The sequence below is a fragment of the Oncorhynchus nerka genome, linkage group LG15 (assembly GCF_034236695.1).
Source record: "Oncorhynchus nerka isolate Pitt River linkage group LG15, Oner_Uvic_2.0, whole genome shotgun sequence".
Classification (NCBI taxonomy): Eukaryota; Metazoa; Chordata; class Actinopteri; order Salmoniformes; family Salmonidae; genus Oncorhynchus; species Oncorhynchus nerka.
Genome location: NC_088410.1, coordinates 28,793,793 through 28,819,599, shown reverse-complemented (window position 1 = coordinate 28,819,599; position 25,807 = coordinate 28,793,793). Strand labels below are relative to the sequence as shown.

Genomic DNA, 25,807 nt, shown 5'->3' with positions numbered 1-25,807 from the left:
CTGTGTCTGTGTCTGACCATGTCTGTGCCTGACCCTGTCTGTGCCTGACCATGTCTGTGTCTGTGCCTGACCCTGTCTGTGCCTGACCATGTCTGTGTCTGACCATGTCTGCGTCTGTGCCTGACCATGTCTGTGTCTGTGCCTAACCCTGTCTATGTCTCTGTCTGTGCCTGACCCTCTCTGTGTCTGACCCTCTCTGTCTGTGTCTGTGTCTGACCCTGTCTGTGTCTGATCCTGACCCTGTCTGTGTCTGATCCTGACCCTCTCTGTGTCTGATCCTGTCTGTGTCTGACCCTGACCCTGTCTGTGTCTGATCCTGACCCTCTCTGTGTCTGATCCTGTCTGTGTCTGACCCTGACCCTGTCTGTGTCTGATCCTGACCCTCTCTGTGTCTGATCCTGTCTGTGTCTGACCCTGACCATGTCTGTGTCTGACCATGTCTGCGTCTGTGCCTGACCATGTCTGTGTCTGTGCCTAACCCTGTCTGTGTCTCTGTCTGTGCCTGACCCTCTCTGTGTCTGACCCTCTCTGTCTGTGTCTGACCCTGTCTGTGTCTGATCCTGACCCTGTCTGTGTCTGATCCTGACCCTCTCTGTGTCTGACCCTGACCCTGTTTGTGTCTGAGCCTGACCCTCTCTGTGTCTGATCCTGTCTGTGTCTGACCCTGACCCTCTCTGTGTCTGATCCTGACCCTGTCTGTGCCTGTGCCTGGCAATGTCTGTGCCTGACCATGTCTGTGCCTGACCCTGTCTGTGCCTGACCCTGCCTGTGCCTGACCATGTCTGTGCCTGACCATGTCTGTGCCTGACCCTGCCTGTGTCTGTGCCTGACCCTGTCTGTGTTTGTGCCTGGCCATGTCTGTGTCTGACCCTCTCTGTGTCTGTGCCTGACCCTGTCTGTGCCTGACCATGTCTGTGTCTGTGCCTGACCATGTCTGTGCCTGACCATGTCTGTGTCTGTGTCTGACCATGTCTGTGCCTGACCCTGTCTGTGCCTGACCATGTCTGTGTCTGTGCCTGACCCTGTCTGTGCCTGACCATGTCTGTGTCTGTGCCTGACCCTGTCTGTGCCTGACCATGTCTGTGTCTGTGCCTGACCATGTCTGTGTCTGTGCCTAACCCTGTCTGTATCTCTGTCTGTGCCTGACCCTCTCTGTGTCTGTGTCTGGCCCTCTCTGTCTGTGTCTATGTCTGTGTCTGACCCTGTCTGTGTCTGATCCTGACCCTGTCTGTGTTTGTGTCTGTGCCTGACCCTCTCTGTGTCTGTGTCTGTGCCTGACCCTCTCTGTGTCTGTGTCTGTGTCTGACCCTGTCTGTGTCTGATCCTGACCCTGTCTGTGTCTGACCCTGTGTCTGATCCTGACCCTGTCTGTGTCTGACCCTGTGTCTGTGCCTGACCCTGTATGTGTGTCTGTCTGTGCCTGACCCTCTCTGTGTCTGATCCTGACCCTCTCTGTGTCTGATCCTGACCCTCTCTGTGTCTGATCCTGACCCTCTCTGTGTCTGATCCTGACCCTCTCTGTGTCTGATCCTGACCCTCTCTGTGTCTGATCCTGACCCTCTCTGTGTCTGATCCTGACCCTTTCTGTGTCTGATCCTGTCTGTGTCTGACCCTGACCCTCTCTGTGTCTGATCCTGACCCTGTCTGTGTCTGTGCCTGGCCATGTCTGTGCCTGACCCTGTATGTGTCTGTGCCTGACCCTGTCTGTGTCTGATCCTGACCCTGTCTGTGCCTGTGCCTGGCAATGTCTGTGCCTGACCATGCCTGTGTCTCTGTCTGTGCCTGACCCTCCCTCTCTCTGTCTATGTCGGACCATGTGTCTGTGCCTGACCATGTCTGTGTCTGACCATGTCTGGGTCTGTGCCTGACCATGTCTGTGTCTAACCCTGTCTGTGTCTCTGTCTGTGCCTGACCCTCTCTGTGTCTGTGTCTGACCCTCTCTGTCTGTGTCTGTGTCTGACCCTGTCTGTGTCTGATCCTGACCCTGTCTGTGTCTGATCCTGACCCTCTCTGTGTCTGATCCTGACCCTGTCTGTGTCTGATCCTGACCCTCTCTGTGTCTGATCCTGTGTCTGACCCTGACCCTCTCTGTGTCTGATCCTGACCCTGTCTGTGCCTGTGCCTGGCAATGTCTGTGCCTGACCATGTCTGTGCCTGACCCTGTCTGTGCCTGACCCTGCCTGTGCCTGACCATGTCTGTGCCTGACCATGTCTGTGCCTGACCCTGTCTGTGTTTGTGCCTGGCCATGTCTGTGTCTGACCATGTCTGTGCCTGACCCTCTCTGTTTCTGTGCCTGACCCTGTCTGTGCCTGACCATGTCTGTGCCTGACCATGTCTGTGTCTGTGCCTGACCATGTCTGTGCCTGACCATGTCTGTGTCTGTGTCTGACCATGTCTGTGCCTGACCCTGTCTGTGCCTGACCATGTCTGTGTCTGTGCCTGACCCTGTCTGTGCCTGACCATGTCTGTGTCTGACCATGTCTGCGTCTGTGCCTGACCATGTCTGTGTCTGTGCCTAACCCTGTCTATGTCTCTGTCTGTGCCTGACCCTCTCTGTGTCTGACCCTCTCTGTCTGTGTCTGTGTCTGACCCTGTCTGTGTCTGATCCTGACCCTGTCTGTGTCTGATCCTGACCCTCTCTGTGTCTGATCCTGACCCTATCTGTGTCTGATCCTGACCCTCTCTGTGTCTGATCCTGTCTGTGTCTGACCCTGACCCTGTCTGTGTCTGATCCTGACCCTCTCTGTGTCTGATCCTGTCTGTGTCTGACCCTGACCCTCTCTGTGTCTGATCCTGACCCTGTCTGTGCCTGTGCCTGACCCTGTCTGTGCCTGACCATGTCTGTGTCTGACCATGTCTGCGTCTGTGCCTGACCATGTCTGTGTCTGTGCCTAACCCTGTCTATGTCTCTGTCTGTGCCTGACCCTCTCTGTGTCTGACCCTCTCTGTCTGTGTCTGTGTCTGACCCTGTCTGTGTCTGATCCTGACCCTGTCTGTGTCTGATCCTGACCCTCTCTGTGTCTGATCCTGACCCTATCTGTGTCTGATCCTGACCCTCTCTGTGTCTGATCCGGTCTGTGTCTGACCCTGACCCTGTCTGTGTCTGATCCTGACCCTCTCTGTGTCTCATCCTGTCTGTGTCTGACCCTGACCCTCTCTGTGTCTGATCCTGACCCTGTCTGTGCCTGTGCCTGGCAATGTCTGTGCCTGACCATGTCTGTGCCTGACCCTGTCTGTGGCTGACCCTGCCTGTGCCTGACCATGTCTGTGCCTGACCATGTCTGTGCCTGACCCTGCCTGTGTCTGTGCCTGACCCTGTCTGTGTTTGTGCCTGGCCATGTCTGTGTCTGACCATGTCTGTGCCTGACCCTCTCTGTGTCTGTGCCTGACCCTGTCTGTGCCTGACCATGTCTGTGTCTGTGCCTGACCATGTCTGTGCCTGACCATGTCTGTGTCTGTGCCTGACCCTGTCTGTGACTGACCCTGTCTGTGCCTGACCATGTCTGTGTCTGTGCCTGACTATGTCTGTGCCTAACCCTGTCTGTGTCTCTGTCTGTGCCTGACCCTCTCTGTGTCTGTGTCTGACCCTCTCTGTCTGTGTCTATGTCTGTGTCTGACCCTGTCTGTGTCTGATCCTGACCCTGTCTGTGTTAGTGTCTGTGCCTGACCCTCTCTGTGTCTGTGTCTGTGCCTGACCCTCTCTGTGTCTGTGTCTGACCCTGTCTGTGTCTGATCCTGACCCTGTCTGATCCTGACCCTGTCTGTGTCTGACCCTGTGTCTGTGCCTGACCCTGTATGTGTGTCTGTCTGTGCCTGACCCTCTCTGTGTCTGATCCTGACCCTCTCTGTGTCTGATCCTGACCCTCTCTGTGTCTGATCCTGACCCTCTCTGTGTCTGATCCTGACCCTCTCTGTGTCTGATCCTGACCCTTTCTGTGTCTGATCCTGTCTGTGTCTGATCCTGACCCTGTCTGTGTCTGTGCCTGGCCATGTCTGTGCCTGACCCTGTATGTGTCTGTGCCTGACCCTGTCTGTGTCTGATCCTGACCCTGTCTGTGCCTGGCAATGTCTGTGCCTGACCATGTCTGTGCCTGACAATGTCTGTGCCTGACCATGTCTGTGCCTGACCCTGCCTGTGCCTGACCATGTCTGTGCCTGACCATGTCTGTGCCTGACCCTGTCTGTGCCTGACCCTGTCTGTGTTTGTGCCTGGCCATGTCTGTCTCTGACCATGTCTGTGCCTGACCATGTCTGTGCCTGACCATGTCTGTGTCTGACCCTGTGTCTGTGCCTGACCCTGCCTGTGTCTCTGTCTGTGCCTGACCCTCCATCTCTCTGTCTATGTCGGACCATGTGTCTGTGCCTGACCATGTCTGTGTCTGACCATGTCTGGGTCTGTGCCTGACCATGTCTGTGTCTAACCCTGTTTGTGTCTCTGTCTGTGCCTGACCCTCTCTGTGTCTGACCCTCTCTGTCTGTGTCTGTGTCTGACCCTGTCTGTGTCTGATCCTGACCCTGTCTGTGTCTGATCCTGACCCTCTCTGTGTCTGATCCTGACCCTGTCTGTGTCTGATCCTGACCCTCTCTGTGTCTGATCCTGTGTCTGACCCTGACCCTCTCTGTGTCTGATCCTGACCCTGTCTGTGCCTGTGCCTGGCAATGTCTGTGCCTGACCATGTCTGTGCCTGACCCTGTCTGTGCCTGACCCTGCCTGTGCCTGACCATGTCTGTGCCTGACCATGTCTGTGCCTGACCCTGCCTGTGTCTGTGCCTGACCCTGTCTGTGTTTGTGCCTGGCCATGTCTGTGTCTGACCATGTCTGTGCCTGACCCTCTCTGTTTCTGTGCCTGACCCTGTCTGTGCCTGACCATGTCTGTGCCTGACCATGTCTGTGTCTGTGCCTGACCATGTCTGTGCCTGACCATGTCTGTGTCTGTGTCTGACCATGTCTGTGCCTGACCCTGTCTGTGCCTGACCATGTCTGTGTCTGTGCCTGACCCTGTCTGTGCCTGACCATGTCTGTGTCTGACCATGTCTGCGTCTGTGCCTGACCATGTCTGTGTCTGTGCCTAACCCTGTCTATGTCTCTGTCTGTGCCTGACCCTCTCTGTGTCTGACCCTCTCTGTCTGTGTCTGTGTCTGACCCTGTCTGTGTCTGATCCTGACCCTGTCTGTGTCTGATCCTGACCCTCTCTGTGTCTGATCCTGACCCTATCTGTGTCTGATCCTGACCCTCTCTGTGTCTGATCCGGTCTGTGTCTGACCCTGACCCTGTCTGTGTCTGATCCTGACCCTCTCTGTGTCTCATCCTGTCTGTGTCTGACCCTGACCCTCTCTGTGTCTGATCCTGACCCTGTCTGTGCCTGTGCCTGGCAATGTCTGTGCCTGACCATGTCTGTGCCTGACCCTGTCTGTGGCTGACCCTGCCTGTGCCTGACCATGTCTGTGCCTGACCATGTCTGTGCCTGACCCTGCCTGTGTCTGTGCCTGACCCTGTCTGTGTTTGTGCCTGGCCATGTCTGTGTCTGACCCTGTCTGTGCCTGACCATGTCTGTGTCTGTGCCTGACCATGTCTGTGCCTGACCATGTCTGTGTCTGTGTCTGACCATGTCTGTGCCTGACCCTGTCTGTGCCTGACCATGTCTGTGTCTGTGCCTGACCCTGTCTGTGCCTGACCATGTCTGTGTCTGTGCCTGACCCTGTCTGTGCCTGACCCTGTCTGTGCCTGACCATGTCTGTGTCTGTGCCTGACCCTGTCTGTGCCTGACCCTGTCTGTGCCTGACCATGTCTGTGTCTGTGCCTGACCATGTCTGTGCCTAACCCTGTCTGTGTCTCTGTCTGTGCCTGACCCTCTCTGTGTCTGTGTCTGACCCTCTCTGTCTGTGTCTATGTCTGTGTCTGACCCTGTCTGTGTCTGATCCTGACCCTGTCTGTGTTAGTGTCTGTGCCTGACCCTCTCTGTGTCTGTGTCTGTGCCTGACCCTCTCTGTGTCTGTGTCTGACCCTGTCTGTGTCTGATCCTGACCCTGTCTGATCCTGACCCTGTCTGTGTCTGACCCTGTGTCTGTGCCTGACCCTGTATGTGTGTCTGTCTGTGCCTGACCCTCTCTGTGTCTGATCCTGACCCTCTCTGTGTCTGATCCTGACCCTCTCTGTGTCTGATCCTGACCCTCTCTGTGTCTGATCCTGACCCTCTCTGTGTCTGATCCTGACCCTCTCTGTGTCTGATCCTGACCCTTTCTGTGTCTGATCCTGTCTGTGTCTGATCCTGACCCTGTCTGTGTCTGTGCCTGGCCATGTCTGTGCCTGACCCTGTATGTGTCTGTGCCTGACCCTGTCTGTGTCTGATCCTGACCCTGTCTGTGCCTGGCAATGTCTGTGCCTGACCATGTCTGTGCCTGACAATGTCTGTGCCTGACCATGTCTGTGCCTGACCCTGCCTGTGCCTGACCATGTCTGTGCCTGACCATGTCTGTGCCTGACCCTGTCTGTGCCTGACCCTGTCTGTGTTTGTGCCTGGCCATGTCTGTGTCTGACCATGTCTGTGCCTGACCATGTCTGTGCCTGACCATGTCTGTGTCTGACCCTGTGTCTGTGCCTGACCCTGCCTGTGTCTCTGTCTGTGCCTGACCCTCCCTCTCTCTGTCTATGTCGGACCATGTGTCTGTGCCTGACCATGTCTGTGTCTGACCATGTCTGCGTCTGTGCCTGACCATGTCTGTGTCTAACCCTGTCTGTGTCTCTGTCTGTGCCTGACCCTGTCTGTGTCTGATCCTGACCCTGTCTGTGTCTGATCCTGACCCTGTCTGTGTCTGATCCTGACCCTCTCTGTGTCTGATCCTGTCTGTGCCTGACCCTGTCTGTGCCTGACCATGTCTGTGTCTGTGCCTGACCATGTCTGTGTCTGTGTCTGACCATGTCTGTGCCTGACCCTGTCTGTGCCTGACCATGTCTGTGTCTGTGCCTGACCCTGTCTGTGCCTGACCATGTCTGTGGCTGTGCCTGACCCTGTCTGTGCCTGACCCTGTCTGTGCCTGACCATGTCTGTGTCTGTGCCTGACCCTGTCTGTGCCTGACCCTGTCTGTGCCTGGCCATGTCTGTGTCTGTGCCTGACCATGTCTGTGCCTAACCCTGTCTGTGTCTCTGTCTGTGCCTGACCCTCTCTGTGTCTGTGTCTGACCCTCTCTGTCTGTGTCTATGTCTGTGTCTGACCCTGTCTGTGTCTGATCCTGACCCTGTCTGTGTCTGACCCTGTGTCTGTGCCTGACCCTGTATGTGTGTCTGTCTGTGCCTGACCCTCTCTGTGTCTGATCCTGACCCTCTCTGTGTCTGATCCTGACCCTCTCTGTGTCTGATCCTGACCCTCTCTGTGTCTGATGCTGACCCTCTCTGTGTCTGATCCTGACCCTCTCTGTGTCTGATCCTGACCCTCTCTGTGTCTGATCCTGACCCTCTCTGTGTCTGATCCTGACCCTCTCTGTGTCTGATCCTGACCCTTTCTGTGTCTGATCCTGTCTGTGTCTGACCCTGACCCTCTCTGTGTCTGATCTTGACCCTGTCTGTGTCTGTGCCTGACCCTGTCTGTGTCTGATCCTGACCCTGTCTGTGCCTGGCAATGTCTGTGCCTGACCATGTCTGTGCCTGACCATGTCTGTGCCTGACCCTGCCTGTGCCTGACCATGTCTGTGCCTGACCATGTCTGTGCCTGACCCTGTCTGTGCCTGACCCTGTCTGTGTTTGTGCCTGGCCATGTCTGTGTCTGACCATGTCTGTGCCTGACCATGTCTGTGCCTGACCATGTCTGTGTCTGACCCTGTGTCTGTGCCTGACCCTGCCTGTGTCTCTGTCTGTGCCTGACCCTCCCTCTCTCTGTCTATGTCGGACCATGTGTCTGTGCCTGACCATGTCTGTGTCTGACCATGTCTGCGTCTGTGCCTGACCATGTCTGTGTCTAACCCTGTCTGTGTCTCTGTCTGTGCCTGACCCTGTCTGTGTCTGATCCTGACCCTGTCTGTGTCTGATCCTGACCCTGTCTGTGTCTGATCCTGACCCTCTCTGTGTCTGATCCTGTCTGTGTCTGACCCTGACCCTCTCTGTGTCTGATCCTGACCCTGTCTGTGCCTGTGCCTGGCAATGTCTGTGCCTGACCATGTCTGTGCCTGACCCTGTCTGTGCCTGACCCTGCCTGTGCCTGACCATGTCTGTGCCTGACCCTGTCTGTGTTTGTGCCTGGCCATGTCTGTGTCTGACCATGTCTGTGCCTGACCCTCTCTGTGTCTGTGCCTGACCCTGTCTGTGCCTGACCCTCTCTGTGTCTGATCCTGACCCTGTCTGTGTCTGTGCCTGGCCATGTCTGTGCCTGACCCTGTATGTGTCTGTGCCTGACCCTGTCTGTGTCTGATCCTGACCCTGTCTGTGCCTGTGCCTGGCAATGTCTGTGCCTGACCATGCCTGTGCCTGACCCTGTCTGTGCCTGACCCTGCCTGTGCCTGACCATGTCTGTGCCTGACCATGTCTGTGCCTGACCCTGTCTGTGCCTGACCCTGTCTGTGTTTGTGCCTGGCCATGTCTGTCTCTGACCATGTCTGTGCCTGACCATGTCTGTGCCTGACCATGTCTGTGTCTGACCCTGTGTCTGTGCCTGACCCTGCCTGTGTCTCTGTCTGTGCCTGACCCTCCCTCTCTCTGTCTATGTCGGACCATGTGTCTGTGCCTGACCATGTCTGTGTCTGACCATGTCTGGGTCTGTGCCTGACCATGTCTGTGTCTAACCCTGTCTGTGTCTCTGTCTGTGCCTGACCCTCTCTGTGTCTGTGTCTGACCCTCTCTGTCTGTGTCTGTGTCTGACCCTGTCTGTGTCTGATCCTGACCCTGTCTGTGTCTGATCCTGACCCTCTCTGTGTCTGATCCTGACCCTGTCTGTGTCTGATCCTGACCCTCTCTGTGTCTGATCCTGTGTCTGACCCTGACCCTCTCTGTGTCTGATCCTGACCCTGTCTGTGCCTGTGCCTGGCAATGTCTGTGCCTGACCATGTCTGTGCCTGACCCTGTCTGTGCCTGACCCTGCCTGTGCCTGACCATGTCTGTGCCTGACCATGTCTGTGCCTGACCCTGCCTGTGTCTGTGCCTGACCCTGTCTGTGTTTGTGCCTGGCCATGTCTGTGTCTGACCATGTCTGTGCCTGACCCTCTCTGTTTCTGTGCCTGACCATGTCTGTGCCTGACCATGTCTGTGTCTGACCATGTCTGTGCCTGACCCTGTCTGTGCCTGACCATGTCTGTGTCTGTGCCTGACCATGTCTGTGTCTGACCATGTCTGTGCCTGACCCTGTCTGTGCCTGACCATGTCTGTGTCTGTGCCTGACCCTGTCTGTGCCTGACCATGTCTGTGTCTGACCATGTCTGCGTCTGTGCCTGACCATGTCTGTGTCTGTGCCTAACCCTGTCTATGTCTCTGTCTGTGCCTGACCCTCTCTGTGTCTGACCCTCTCTGTCTGTGTCTGTGTCTGACCCTGTCTGTGTCTGATCCTGACCCTGTCTGTGTCTGATCCTGACCCTCTCTGTGTCTGATCCTGACCCTATCTGTGTCTGATCCTGACCCTCTCTGTGTCTGATCCTGTCTGTGTCTGACCCTGACCCTGTCTGTGTCTGATCCTGACCCTCTCTGTGTCTGATCCTGTCTGTGTCTGACCCTGACCCTCTCTGTGTCTGATCCTGACCCTGTCTGTGCCTGTGCCTGACCCTGTCTGTGCCTGACCATGTCTGTGTCTGACCATGTCTGCGTCTGTGCCTGACCATGTCTGTGTCTGTGCCTAACCCTGTCTATGTCTCTGTCTGTGCCTGACCCTCTCTGTGTCTGACCCTCTCTGTCTGTGTCTGTGTCTGACCCTGTCTGTGTCTGATCCTGACCCTGTCTGTGTCTGATCCTGACCCTCTCTGTGTCTGATCCTGACCCTATCTGTGTCTGATCCTGACCCTCTCTGTGTCTGATCCGGTCTGTGTCTGACCCTGACCCTGTCTGTGTCTGATCCTGACCCTCTCTGTGTCTCATCCTGTCTGTGTCTGACCCTGACCCTCTCTGTGTCTGATCCTGACCCTGTCTGTGCCTGTGCCTGGCAATGTCTGTGCCTGACCATGTCTGTGCCTGACCATGTCTGTGCCTGACCATGTCTGTGCCTGACCCTGCCTGTGTCTGTGCCTGACCCTGTCTGTGTTTGTGCCTGGCCATGTCTGTGTCTGACCATGTCTGTGCCTGACCCTCTCTGTGTCTGTGCCTGACCCTGTCTGTGCCTGACCATGTCTGTGTCTGTGCCTGACCATGTCTGTGCCTGACCATGTCTGTGTCTGTGTCTGACCATGTCTGTGCCTGACCCTGTCTGTGCCTGACCATGTCTGTGTCTGTGCCTGACCCTGTCTGTGCCTGACCCTGTCTGTGCCTGACCCTGTCTGTGCCTGACCATGTCTGTGTCTGTGCCTGACCCTGTCTGTGCCTGACCCTGTCTGTGCCTGACCATGTCTGTGTCTGTGCCTGACCATGTCTGTGCCTAACCCTGTCTGTGCCTGACCCTCTCTGTGTCTGTGTCTGACCCTCTCTGTCTGTGTCTATGTCTGTGTCTGACCCTGTCTGTGTCTGATCCTGACCCTGTCTGTGTTTGTGTCTGTGCCTGACCCTCTCTGTGTCTGTGTCTGTGCCTGACCCTCTCTGTGTCTGTGTCTGACCCTGTCTGTGTCTGATCCTGACCCTGTCTGATCCTGACCCTGTCTGTGTCTGACCCTGTGTCTGTGCCTGACCCTGTATGTGTGTCTGTCTGTGCCTGACCCTCTCTGTGTCTGATCCTGACCCTCTCTGTGTCTGATCCTGACCCTCTCTGTGTCTGATCCTGACCCTCTCTGTGTCTGATCCTGACCCTCTCTGTGTCTGATCCTGACCCTCTCTGTGTCTGATCCTGACCCTCTCTGTGTCTGATCCTGACCCTTTCTGTGTCTGATCCTGTCTGTGTCTGACCCTGACCCTCTCTGTGTCTGATGCTGACCCTGTCTGTGTCTGTGCCTGGCCATGTCTGTGCCTGACCCTGTATGTGTCTGTGCCTGACCCTGTCTGTGTCTGATCCTGACCCTGTCTGTGCCTGGCAATGTCTGTGCCTGACCATGTCTGTGCCTGACAATGTCTGTGCCTGACCATGTCTGTGCCTGACCCTGCCTGTGCCTGACCATGTCTGTCCCTGACCATGTCTGTGCCTGACCCTGTCTGTGCCTGACCCTGTCTGTGTTTGTGCCTGGCCATGTCTGTGTCTGACCATGTCTGTACCTGACCATGTCTGTGTCTGACCCTGTGTCTGTGCCTGACCCTGCCTGTGTCTCTGTCTGTGCCTGACCCTCCCTCTCTCTGTCTATGTCGGACCATGTGACTGTGCCTGACCATGTCTGTGTCTGACCATGTCTGCGTCTGTGCCTGACCATGTCTGTGTCTAACCCTGTCTGTGTCTCTGTCTGTGCCTGACCCTGTCTGTGTCTGATCCTGACCCTGTCTGTGTCTGATCCTGACCCTGTCTGTGTCTGATCCTGACCCTCTCTGTGTCTGATCCTGTCTGTGTCTGACCCTGACCCTCTCTGTGTCTGATCCTGACCCTGTCTGTGCCTGTGCCTGGCAATGTCTGTGCCTGACCATGTCTGTGCCTGACCCTGTCTGTGCCTGACCCTGCCTGTGCCTGACCATGTCTGTGCCTGACCCTGTCTGTGTTTGTGCCTGGCCATGTCTGTGTCTGACCATGTCTGTGCCTGACCCTCTCTGTGTCTGTGCCTGACCCTGTCTGTGCCTGACCCTCTCTGTGTCTGATCCTGACCCTCTCTGTGTCTGATCCTGACCCTCTCTGTGTCTGATCCTGACCCTCTCTGTGTCTGATCCTGACCCTCTCTGTGTCTGATCCTGACCCTCTCTGTGTCTGATCCTGACCCTCTCTGTGTCTGATCCTGTCTGTGTCTGACCCTGACCCTCTCTGTGTCTGATCCTGACCCTGTCTGTGTCTGTGCCTGGCCATGTCTGTGCCTGACCCTGTATGTGTCTGTGCCTGACCCTGTCTGTGTCTGATCCTGACCCTGTCTGTGCCTGTGCCTGGCAATGTCTGTGCCTGACCATGTCTGTGCCTGACCCTGTCTGTGCCTGACCCTGTCTGTGCCTGACCATGTCTGTGCCTGACCATGTCTGTGCCTGACCCTGTCTGTGCCTGACCCTGTCTGTGTTTGTACCTGGCCATGTCTGTGTCTGACCATGTCTGTGCCTGACCATGTCTGTGCCTGACCATGTCTGTGTCTGACCCTGTGTCTGTGCCTGACACTGCCTGTGTCTCTGTCTGTGCCTGACCCTCCCTCTCTCTGTCTATGTCGGACCATGTGTCTGTGCCTGACCCTGTCTGTATCTGACCCTGAGCCTGTCTGTGTCTGACCCTGAGCCTGTCTGTGTCTGACCCTGTGTCTGTGCCTGACCCTGTCGGTATCTCTGTCTGTGCCTGACCCTGTCTGTGTCTGACCCTGAGCCTGTCTGTGTCCTTCTGATCATCTGCTCTGTTAATAATGTGGAGCCGGCCTGTGTGTCCCTGTGCATATCTTAAGTTGTGTATCATGCAAATGGGGGTACGCTGTTCTGTTCTGTTCTGTCTGCTCCTCCTAATGGTCCATAACACAAACAAACACACACACACACATACAGGATTACATTTTTCATAGAGAGACATCAGCACTGTTGGACATTTCAAAAAGGGGATTGTGTGTGTGTGTGTGTGTGTGTGTGTGTGTGTGTGTGTGTGTGTGTGTGTGTGTGTGTGGCTGTGGCTCTCTCTCTCTCTATCTCTCTCTCTCTCTCTCTCTTTATCTCTCTCTCTCTTTATCTTTATCTCTCTCTCTCTCTCTCTCTCTCTCTCTCTCTCTCTCTCTCTCTCTCTTATCTCTCTCTCTTTATCTCTCTCTCTCTCTCTCTCTTTATCTCTCTCTCTCTTTATCTCTCTCTCTTTATCTCTCTCTCTCTCTCTCTCTGGACAAGGAGGATAGCAACAAACTCATAAGATGAGCGTGAGGATGACGAAGAACGCCTTCATCAATCTCACTTCACGCAACACCACACACAAGCACAAACACACTCATACCACACACACTCACACCACACACACTCACGCCACACACACTCACGCCACACACACTCACACATGATCCATTAGGCTTGTACTGTTAATAACAGGCCATTGCATAACGTTAGTGACCCAGTGATATCATGTGGAGACGTTACGCATCAAGATCTAAATGAGCATAGAAAGATTGTAGAGGCAGCTGACTAGAGCCAAGAGGCATAGTGGGCCTGTGTGTGTGTGTGTGTGTGTGTGTGTGTGTGTGTGTGTGTGTGTGTGTGTGTGTGTGTGTGTGTGTGTGTGTGTGTGTGTGTGTGTGTGTGTGTGTGTGTCTTGCTTAACAAATGGAAGCATAATTACTGATAAAATACAAGAGGTCATTAGATTTGACAGAAGAGAGGATAACTAGACCACAGCCCAACACAGATAGCATAGCGACATAGCCACTGTATTGTACATGGAGCTATATCTAGGCCTATGGGGTCCATACCAACAGACACTGTATTGTACATTAAAGGGATACTTCGGGATTTTGGCAATGAGTCCATTTATCTACTTCCCCCAAGTCAGATGAACTCGTGGATACCATTTATACGTCTCTGTGTTCAGTATGAAGGAAGTTAGAGTTCGTTTCGGGAGCCAATGCTAACTAGCGTAATGACTGGAGTCATTACACTAACACTAGTTAGTAATTGAGCTAGCGATAGTTAGCAACTTCCTTCAAATTGCACGTAAAAAGAGGCGTAAAAATGGTATCCACAAGATCATTAGACTCAGGGGAAGTACTGTAGATAAAGGTCCTCATTGCCAAAATCCCAAAGTAACCCTTTATGCTATATCTAGGTCTTTGAGGTCCATACCAATAGACACTGTGTTGTACATAGAGCTGTGTGTTTACCTATACCCCACTGTGTTGTACATAGAGCTGTGTGTTTACCTATACCCCACCGTATTGTACATGGAGCTGTGTGTTTACCTATACCCCACTGTATTGTACATGGAGCTGTGTGTTTACTGTTTGTGTGTTTACCTATACCTATTGTACCTGTGTGTTTACCTATACCCCACTGTATTGTACATGGAGCTGTGTGTTTACCTATACTGTATTGTACATGAGAGCTGTGTGTTTACCTATACCCCACTGTATGTGTATTGTACATTGTACATGGAGCTGTGTGTTTTTACCTATACCCCACTGTATTGTACATGGAGCTGTGTGTTTACCTATACCCCACTGTATTGTACATGGAGCTGTGTGTTTACCTATACCCCAATGTGTTGTACATGGAGCTGTCTGTTTACCTATACCCCACCGTATTGTACATAGAGCTGTGTGTTTACCTATACCCCACTGTGTTGTACATGGAGCTGTGTGTTTACCTATACCCCACTGTATTGTACATGAAGCTGTGTGTTTACCTATACCCCACTGTATTGTACATGGAGCTGTGTGTTTACCTATACCCCACTGTATTGTACATGGAGCTGTGTGTTTACCTATACCCCACTGTATTGTACATGGAGCTGTGTGTTTACCTATACCCCACTGTATTGTACATGGAGCTGTGTGTTTGCCTATTGGGTATTTGTCATTTGCAGAACCCTCACTGATAAAACATTGAACTGAAAACCAGCCTCACCCCCGCAGAAGCATTGATGAGTTCAATGCAGGATACTACTTTTCTTTATACTAAAGCCCGCATTTATATCCATAATTGTTTTTAGAAATGTTTATAATAACTCAAAAAGGAAAATTAAACTGTCAAACACACAAAGTTCATTTCCACCAGCGTCTGTAAGACAGAACTATTTGTTTGAGCTGCTCATCATGGTTTTGCTTCATTTAGCTGTGGTTAGACAACCGCCGTAAGAAGTCCTTAATTAACTAAATGAAGACTAAGAGAACCCTGACAATTAGCGGCTCGAGTAGGATTCCTCAAATAAATGCCTCTTCCTTGACAGTTCACCGTAATTACTTTCCTACACGTTTTTTAAAAATTCATTTTATATTTTAGCGCCAGAGTATGAGTTGGCAGGCATGTATTTGAGGGGAAGAGATATGTCTCTGTGAAAACCACAGCGAGATGGAGATACATCTATCGAGGCCACATGAGACGGAAACTAGGCTTGCGTCCCAAGTGGCACTCTATTCCCTATACAGTGCACTACTTTTGATCAGAACCCACTATATACGGGCCCTGTATCAAAAGTAGTGCACTATATAGGGAATATGGTTCCGTTTGGGACGCAGGCCTTTCTCTCTTTTCCCGTCTCTCTCTCCCTCTCTCTTTCTTTAGGAGAGTAGAATGGGAGTTATATTGGGCTTCTATCCCCATTGCAGAGATAAACTCAACGACCCTACACCCAGCAGTGCAGTAAGAACGTCATATCTCGTGGATATTCATCGCCACCAGTCAAAATTGAACCCAACTCGAAGTCCATCTGCTCTGTGCAGTTTGGACTGTAAATCCTTTTTGTGGTCTATGATCCAATAACCTTGCTTTAAGCGACACCAAAACGAAGGCACTTACTCACAACTAGGGTTGTAAAATTCCCAGGTTTTCACAAAACAATCCCGTTGGGAGAACAACGGTTCGAGGAATCCCTGTTTATTCCTTCCTGATTCCGGGATTCCTCCATTTTCCTCCATTTTGCAACCCTACTCACAACGTTAAAGTACCATCCAAGTACCGTCAACACCCAAACCTTACAGTAAACCTCAGACCCAAACACCTTGCTTGTCGCTTAAGTTCTTTACATTGGCAGCCATATTTGTTACGATCGTCGTCATGGTGACGTCATTACCTGTGATATTCTCCTGCTTGAGGATAATTCCGTGGGTGGGCGTCGATAAACAATCCTCATCATCGCTGCGCGGCGACACCTGAACGGCTACCTCCATGGGGCGCCTCGACGGGTGTTTGTCTCGGCATTTGTTTGAGGAGGGACGGGGCGAGGCGAGGGGAACGGCGGAGGGCGCCCGCCTGTGCCCGTCGTCTAACGTCTTGTCCGTGCAGGGGGCGCCGCGGCACTGCCGCCTCTTGTGCTCGATGAAGAGCAGGATGTGGGCAAGAGGGAAGCGGGCGTGGCACTGGCCACAGGTGAGCAGGTCCTGGTCCCCCTTGAGGAGGATCCTGTCGTCCCCATGCTGCCCCAGCCTGGGGTGGTCCTCGTGCTCCTCGTCTGGGGGGAGAACGGCCGACAGGGGCTCAGCTGGAGAGGGGAGAGAGGAGAGGAGATAGACAGTTACACTTCTATACAGAATACATGACAGGGTTGAAATCTACATAGAGGACTATGACATTTCATCCAAGGCAGCTGACAAACTGTGGAGGAGAGTTAGATACTTTATAGACCGTGGACACAAAACACTGAGATCTACACTCAAGTATCATTTCAAGGAAGAGTGAGACACAGTATATAGGTTATTATAGTGTTGCAAATCTGCATATGCATCTCTTGCTATCGTTTTTAGGACTATTATTACTGATAATATAGAAGGCACAACCAACGAAGAGAGAGGAATGAACATCCAGTAGCAGGCCCGTAGAATCATATTCAATTATATTACAGTCCTATCGTTTTAACGACTAATATCAGTGTTATTGGCATGATCATTTCCAGTGTTATAATGAATATCACCATAATCTAGACGGCACCTGTGGTTTATAGTGATTGCATTTCCAGGTGATGCACTGTCTTAGAAAAGGTATGAGAGACAGATTTGAAAGGGGGGGAAGGAAGGAAGGAAAGTAGGGAGAAAGGAAGAAGACTTAGACAAGACTACAGCACTGTTTTTCGATAAGCCTGCCAGTGACACCGTTCAGTCAGCGTGCTGCTCGCTGCCTGAACGATTAAGGCGCTTGACCCTCTTTATTGTGCTGCCAATCTCGCGTTTTTAATGAACCTAACACCTCGGAGGATCAAAAAATAGATTCTAATTTGAGTTCAAGATGATTGGACCCCATTTTCGTTAAAAGTGCTGGGATCTCGTGAACCGAGGTTAGATATTGAGGGGTGTATGTGGAGTAGGTCCCTGAAGTATACAGGCAGTCAAGGAGCATTTTTATTTTAAATAGTTCATCTAGCTACAGTAAACGACATCTCGAGGCCCAACTGGGATGTTAAGATAAAATGTGATGAATTCTCGCTGTCTGTTCTGAACCTTAAATTCTGTGTCGGGTCAGACGAGAAGGAGGCGGGGAGGAGGGGTTGAAGGAATATTTTTCCTTTTAATTTGAGTTGAATTCCTACAGCTTATGCTGTCAGGACATAGCAGTCTGACTGAGGCTCTGTGCGAAAAAGTCTACCTTCAAACCCAAATAATCAAATTTGTTGTATCGGCAACTGGTTACAAAAATAAGTTAAAAAACATTTTTTTAAGTATATATTATTCCTCAACATCCAAGTGAGCACCATAATTTCAACTGACTAAACTTAATCAAATAACTACTGAAATTAGGCAATAGGCTATTTAAATAGCTATTACCTAATTATAACATGGTAATGATCCCTTATGTCAAGTACCCTAGCTGCTATTGCAGGGATTCATACAACGCAGCCAATATGGACAAGGAGGAATCTTACTTGAACGGAAGCTGTTTTTCAATAGGCCATAACGAGCTATTCAAATAGTTCAAACTATGCATGTAAATAACAGAGTATTCAATTTGAATAATATTACCATGCACTTGCCAGTAATGCTGTAATCCTATAGGTCTATACGTCTCATTTGTCATATTTGAATGATGAACTAGGTCCCTCGTGAGAATGTGGATATAACTAAGGATTTGGCAATTAGGATACATTTTTGTCATGTTTTGACATTTAATTGAAAGAAACTGTGATAGACTAAGATTTTGTTGAAATAGGGGACTAATATACCTGGAAGAGTGAATAGGCATGCAATATGCTCTAGGGTCCAATGTGAGACTACTTAACTGAAAACTACGCATATCACAGAGGTCGCTCACAGTGGCCTATGGATGTTTGAAATGATGTCACATTTTGCCTAATGATAACGTTCTCAGATGGCCATTGTTTTATCCCTCTTCGAATGAAATGGAAAATACTGAATATCCTTGAAGAAATCTATTGAAATAACTCCCTTTTAATTGATCTGGAATACTATAATAGGTCTATTGATAAGATATCACAACGGCATAACAAGGAACATCACATATACGACCACGAACAACTGCGCTTGGTCTAGCAGGCAACGTAGACAAAGCAATAAAGTAGCCTAGATCAAGTTCAAGTTCATCGACGTGTATGTCCACAATCATATTCTGCCCCCTACCGGCGCCGTCCATAGATATACTACAATTGAAGGCATATGTTACGAGAACCTAATTTGCTCCGAGAATTGAATGGTAAAAGAGAAACAACCGGGTGGAAACATTGTAGCGATTTACACAATATGTGGAACCAAACTTTTTATATATATATATATACGGAAAATCATATTATTAAAACTAGTTTCCAAATGATCTAGCCCCCGGTAACGTAAAAAAAGAAATGAGCACAGTTGAAATCATGCCATTATACACCACGGCATAAACAGCATAAAAGCAATAGCTTATTGAATATACATGTATAACTCATAAATGACTCTAAAACACCACTTCAGTATGCCTGCCCAAATGTAATAGGTTATTGCATAAAAGCCTCCCGTGTCCCCTCTCTGAAAATGAACCTCTTCGTTAAATGTAACGTAGCGGAGCGTCCAATAGTAGATGTAATCGAACGTCTCCAATTGTTCCAATGCTTATTGTATCCATTCACATTAACTCGTGGTGTAAACGATAACAATGTAATTGGATCACTAGGTTATACGGGGGTGCAGTGTTATTCTTGGATCGTGAACTCCTATATCCCTCGATATCAACGCTGGCTACGTTCCACACACGAGGTCTTCTGTATGGGCTATGAGTATGTAAACACCCCGTTCTCCCCATTCAGAAAAAAAGAAAACATCTCTCGAAAAAAAATATACGCTATCAAAACAAATAGTAATAACAAAGTGGAATTGCTTATTTGGGGATACACTTTGCTATTCGTAGCGTATTCCATATCGGAAACTGATATGACTAAATATAAATATTCACAGGATACCTTGATAGGCAAAGGTATCCCTCCACTACAGCCTAGATGTCCTTTAATAGCGAAAGAAGCCTGTGTTGTAGCATCGGCACATACATGCAAAATAGCCTTATACGTTATTGTTTACCAAATATACAACATTTTCCAAGGTCCAACTTTTTTCGATAGAAAGTTATCCGATTCAATGACGGCGTTCTTGACACGCTTTTAGGTTATGTCCTCGGGACCGCGTCATGTCCAGTTGCCCACAAACATTCTCCAAATACTTTGAGTAGAGGCTGTGTGTGTTCTTGTTTACCAGATTATAAAATAAGCAATTTTCAATTATACTTACGCGAAAACTCCCGCTTGCTCAAGTGCTGGGGTTTGCCTTGCTTGCGGCGAGACATGTTGGTAAGTGGTGGCGTTCAGCTTAGTTCACATTGGCAGAGGCGTCCTACAACGTAATAGACTCCAGATAAAATGTCTTCATCGATGCGTTTGACATCCAAAAAAATGAATTATAGATCACATCACGGTGACGCGCGGGGTACGGGCTGTGCGGCAGTCTTCATGACTTTTTTTGCAAAGACAGAGAGAGGGATATGAGCAAAGCCCCCCTGAGCTGCAAGTTCAAGTGCGGACGTGACGTTCCTAGGAACTTGAACGTCAGTCGATGGATGGACATAGAGATACAACACATGGGCAGGGCAACGCTGGGGAGGAGGCGGTGGAGAAGGAATAACAAAACCAATGGACAGTCATTACTGGATCCGTATATGAAAAAAGAAAGGGACCCCGAAGACGCCAATGGACAGAGAGATCAGGGGGGCCGGGCCAATAGAGAAGGAGAGAGCGAGAGAGAGATTGGAAATGAACGTGAACCTTGGGAGACAGCACATCCAAGTGGAATGATTCTTGGCAACAAATATGGAGAAAATATAGGACCATTGCATATGATCCTAAGAATAAATATGAACCATTACCCTATTACTGCATGGAAAACAACTATTTATAGTGGAGAGGAAAGGATGCGAGGGCACTTTACGGATCTAATTGGATATAATAAAGTAAATAGTCCTATTTAATTAATTTTGGACATGGATCTCCGTGCCTTCGGTAACCAATGGGTTAAAGAAACGTATGTTACAATGATACGCTTTATTAAATAGGCTATATTTAAGAATGTCATATTTTAGCAGTCCATAGGCTACCACCATATTTTAGCAGTCCATAGGCTACCACCATATTTTAGCAGTCCATAGGCTACCACCATATTTTAGCAGTCCATATGCTACCACCACTAAATAATACACTAATGTTGGTTCTTGCGCAAAAGCACTCCACATCTTGCACTGACGACATACTATTACGACGTCACATAATAGGCATACATTCCATTTTAAAGGTTAATACATCATACAATAACTAGGCCTATCAAATCATTGAAGTTTATTGGTAGTGATACCATCGGTGTTCCCGAAGACTCTCAACACCAATGGGCCAATCACAGGCCTATAACAGGCAGGTTCCTTCATCAAAGTGGACACTTTTGACATTTGAATTTACTTTCAAAACATGTCGACATGAGAAAATAGATATTCGTATTGTTTCTGCTATCAGATGATCTAGTTCACACTATTTACTATTCAATGAAGTAAAATAGCCTACAGTAAAATACACACATTCTGTCGGCTACAGTACACCTGGTAGTATTTGTTTCTCACGGACTTGAGTTGTCATGCCATCTTTAAGACAATTCACAGGCTACACTTCACAGAAATGTATATACATATACATATTTTACATTCTTCTCTTCGTTTTTTTAATACCGTTTGCATTATTATTTAGTTTTTGAAGTTTAACCTACATTTCCCATATGAACAAAAGTCGACAATAATAAAATGAGTAGCCTAATTAACAAATGTGTAAATGTTGTGCTTTTCCCTCATAAGGAAATGTATTGGTGTAGTCTAATCCACATGCGTAAAGTTATCGTTGCCCACGGAGATAAAACATATATATACGACATATTTCTGTCCATATGGCCCACTGTTAGTGTAATATAGTGTAACATTTCACACAATGTAAACATGCCAATTAAAATGTTTGATACATCGTAACATAGCCTAAATTACAGGCGAGCCAAACAAACAAAACTGGCTAAAACTGGAGATGTTATCAGCCTTGCAGAAGTTTTTTAGTTTTAGTTTTTGGAAACGAAACTATTTTAATGTAACCAGTGTGCGCTTCGACAGGCTACTGTTGACAGCTTACTTGCGCTCGGCCTCTGCGTCTTAGGCACCCTGTGGTAGCGTGTAGCCTGCTACTGCACCATCACACGTCTGTCGATACAACGGCGCTTTCTAGCGGTCCTTTGCTAATACTGCGAAGGAGATTGTTTGAAGCTTCACCCTGCACTTCATGTTATCTTCCAGTGGATGATGCTAAAGGATCAGAGTAGAATCCACATCTACCTTGCAAAGTGCTTGCTCCTGTAGCCTATAGTTTACATTAGACACAGTTCAACACAGTTCAAAGAGCCATTCAACGTCGTTTAATTTAAGCTATTTCCTGTGTGCTTTGTACAGATTATTGTATTATTAATTAATTGTTATTATCAATTCGGTCTTCTAATTGGAACCCGTTCTACTTCTATGTGCGCATAAATTAACAGCGGTTGCCTGGATATTAAACTAAGGGACGGTCCCAAGTCCAGAACATCCGGCGATGATCCACGCAGCGAGGGTCCCCAGCCCGGGGCCTACGGTGAGGATCCGCAGTCCAGAGCATCCGGCGATGATCCACGGGTCAGTGCTACAAGTGTAAAGAAGGGGGGTGGCGTCCAGAACCAAAGCCGCCACCGAGGTTAGATACCCAACCAGACCCTCCCATATAGGTTTAAGTTTGCGGCCGGGAGTCCATACCTTTTGGGGGGGTGGGGGGTGTACTGTCACACCCCGACCTTAGTTATCTTTGTTTTCTTTATTATTTGGTTAGGTCAGGGTGTGACAAGGGTGGTTTGTTTAGTTTTTGTATTGTCTAGGGGGTTTTGTATTGTCTATGGGGTTTTGTATTGTCTAAGGGGTTTTGTATGTCTAGGTGTTTGTCTATGGTTGCCTAGAATGGTTCTCAATCAGAGGCAGCTGTTTATCGTTGTCTCTGATTGGGAACCATATTTAGGTAGTCATATTCCTTGGTTATGTTGTGGGTTCTGTTTAGTTGCCTGTCTGCACTAAGACATATTAGCGTCACGGTTCGTTTTGTTGTTTTGTTCCGTCTTCCTTCTTCTATTAAATAAGTGTACGCTTACAATGCTGCGCCTTGGTCTCCTCATTATGACAACCGTGACACTCATTTCATACAAGCACATTTGTTTCCATGAGAGGTTCTCAATAGGCCTGCTCAACTCCTGTCTTCCATCCTCTCCTCGCTTCAAATTGAAAAAGGTCAAAGGTAACAGAGAGGAGCCAGTCATCTGTATATATATATATAGTGCCTTCAGAAAGTATTCATACCCCTTGACTTATTCCACATTCTGTTGTGTTACAGCCTGAATTCAAAAGGGATGAAATATTTTCTTCTCACCCATCTACACACAATGCCCCATAATGACAACGTGAAAACATGTTTAGAAATGTTAGCAAATGTATTGAAAATGAAATACAGAAATATCTCATTTACGTAAGTATTCACACCCCTAATCCCCTTTGGCAGTGATTCACCTTTCAGCAGGACAATAACCTAAAACACAAGGCCAAATATACACTGGAGTTGCTTACCAAGTTGACATTGAATGTTCTTGAGTGGCCTAGTTACAGTTTTGACTTAAATCGACTTGAAAATCTATGGCAAGACTTGCAAATGCTTGTCTATCAATGATCAACAACCAACTTGACAGAGCTTGAAGAATTAAAAAAATAATTATGTGCAAATATTGTACAAATCCAGGTTTTCACTTTGTCATTATGGGGTATTGTGTGTAGATGGGTGAGAATAATATAGATATTTTTAGTCAATTTAGAATTCAGGCTGTAACACAACAACATGTGGTATAATTCAAGGGTTATCAATACTTTCTGAAGGCAATGAGCATTTTTGTCTCTGACTGTCTGTCCATCTGAGTGTCTGCTCCTCTCTCGTCTACCCCCGCCTGTGTGCCTGCCCGTTCTCCAGTCGAAGCCCGTGTCACAGTGAGCCAGGAATGATGGATGACAATCGAGCCAGACACGGAGTGAACAAGATAAGATTGCATTGTACAGCTGAAAAATCTATAGTGAATAGAGACTAAAACAAGACCTACGTCCCACTGGTATGGCAGGCTGCCAGGTCCAATCCCTCAGCCCCCTCCATCACCACTAACACCTGTCCCAGGGGGTGGCATGCTGCCCACATGGGGGAGATGAGTCACCTAGCTGGGGGTTTCCTTCTTAGGACAGTTGGGGGAGGAATAAAACAGATATGTGTAAAAAGTAGTCAGTGGACCACACTAAGTCAAATATGTGTTCGAAAAAAAGAAGCGCGTTTGTTTAATACAATAATAACATTCTTCATTGAACTTCCAGTCTTTCTCTATTCACAAGTTTTCAGGTCTATAAAAAATAATAATAATAATGGTCCATAGCTTTCCTATGTGTCCTCCAACAGACTCGCAGAAGACCGTGGCTGGGTTTCATTCCAGCAAGATGTTCTCTCCCCCCTGCACTCGTTCTCTCCCTGTCTCGCTGTCAGGACTGGTCGAACTGGATAGGGGAAAGCAATGTGGAGCTGTTTCTTTTACCTAGGTGGAGCTGTTTCCTAGGTGGAGCTGTTTCTTTTACCTAGGTGGAGCTGTTTCCTAGGTGGAGCTGTTTCTTTTACCTATACAGTAACATGCAGACCCATAAAAAGGGAGTGAACAAGGTCAGAGAAGGAGGAACATCTTGCTGGAATGAAACACAGCCAACTTGGCTTGGTTCTGGGGCAGTGGACCCTCTCCCCATAAACTAGAATAGAGTGTCACCACCCAGCACCGGAGTAAGTATTGCTTTCTCTCTCTTTCCTAAATGCTTTTTACAATAACAGCAGTGGAATGGGACTTTAACGACTAGTTTTATGCCCTGATTAATATGGTGGCAGAGAGAGGTCATTAGTGTGTTGAACTGGGCTGTGGTTCTGACTGCTAACGAGGAGAAGGGGGGTGTCCTATGCTGATTCGGTTGAGAAAAACTTCTTCAAGACAGCGCGATCTGTTTGCGGTCCCAGACCTGTTTGTGCTGTCTTGCCAACTCCCATGGACTTTGAAGCAAGACAGCACAAACAGGTCTGGGACCACAGGATGTAAAAACATAGTTGTCAGGGAGGAAATAATAATAATAGTAATAATTAGGTGGGCGAATACATTTGTTGTATTTTACACATGTACAGGAGTGTATTATATACATTTGTTGTATTTTACACATGTACAGGAGTGTATTATATACATTTGTTGTATTTTACACATGTACAGGAGTGTATTATATACATTTGTTGTATTTTACATGTACAAGAGTGTATTATATACATTTGTTGTATTTTACACATGTACAGGAGTGTATTATATACATTTGTTGTATTTTACACATGTACAGGAGTGTATTATATACATTTGTTGTATTTTACACATGTACAGGAGTGTATTATATACATTTGTTGTATTTTACACATGTACAGGAGTGTATTATATACATTTGTTGTATTTTACACATGTACAGGAGTGTATTATATACATTTGTTGTATTTTACACATGTACAGGAGTGTATTATATACATTTGTTGTATTTTACACATGTACAGGAGTGTATTATATACATTTGTTGTATTTTACACATGTACAAGAGTGTATTATATACATTTGTTGTATTTTACACATGTACAAGAGTGTATTATATACACTTGTCAATTGGAAATGTGTTTTTTACATATCCAAACTTCCCCAGAGACACCATCTGAGAGCGGGGGATACAGTGACATAGTCAGACAGATAATTATAGTGGATTTATGGTGGTGTATAGTAGTGGTACATTATTGTAATGCTAATATAACAACTAGTAGTCTGTCAATTATGACATTATTTAAATACAAACTATACTATTGTGAGATGGAATTGCAATTCCATTCTATCCTAACAAGGTTGCATATGATATAATATATTGGGTCATTAGGTATTGGCCTACAGTATCTCATATTGATCAATCTGGGGTTTGTGGACTGGAGCCAATTGACCGGATAGTTTCTGTCTTGCAGTCTCTGCTCTATCTGACCCGTGACTCAGTGTGGATCGAACATGGAGTGAGAGAGGGATGGAGAGAGGGATGGAGAGAGGGATGGAGAGACAGATGGAGAGACAGATGGAGAGAGGGATGGAGAGAGAGATGGAGAGAGGGATGGAGAGAGGGATGGAGTGACAGATGGAGAGACAGATGGAGAGAGGGATGGAGAGAGAGATGGAGAGAGGGATGGAGAGAGGGATGGAGTGACAGATGGAGAGACAGATGGAGAGAGGGATGGAGAGAGAGATGGAGAGAGGGATGGAGAGAGGGATGGAGTGACAGATGGAGAGACAGATGGAGAGAGGGATGGAGAGAG

General features: G+C 48.7%; 1 pseudogene; it reads right to left on the bottom strand.

The window, feature by feature from the left end:
• Window positions 1–19,943, bottom strand: part of LOC135560167 (B-cell lymphoma/leukemia 11A-like) — a 63,508-nt pseudogene extending 43,565 nt beyond the window's left edge.
• Between the last annotated feature and the right edge of the window lie 5,864 nt (window positions 19,944–25,807).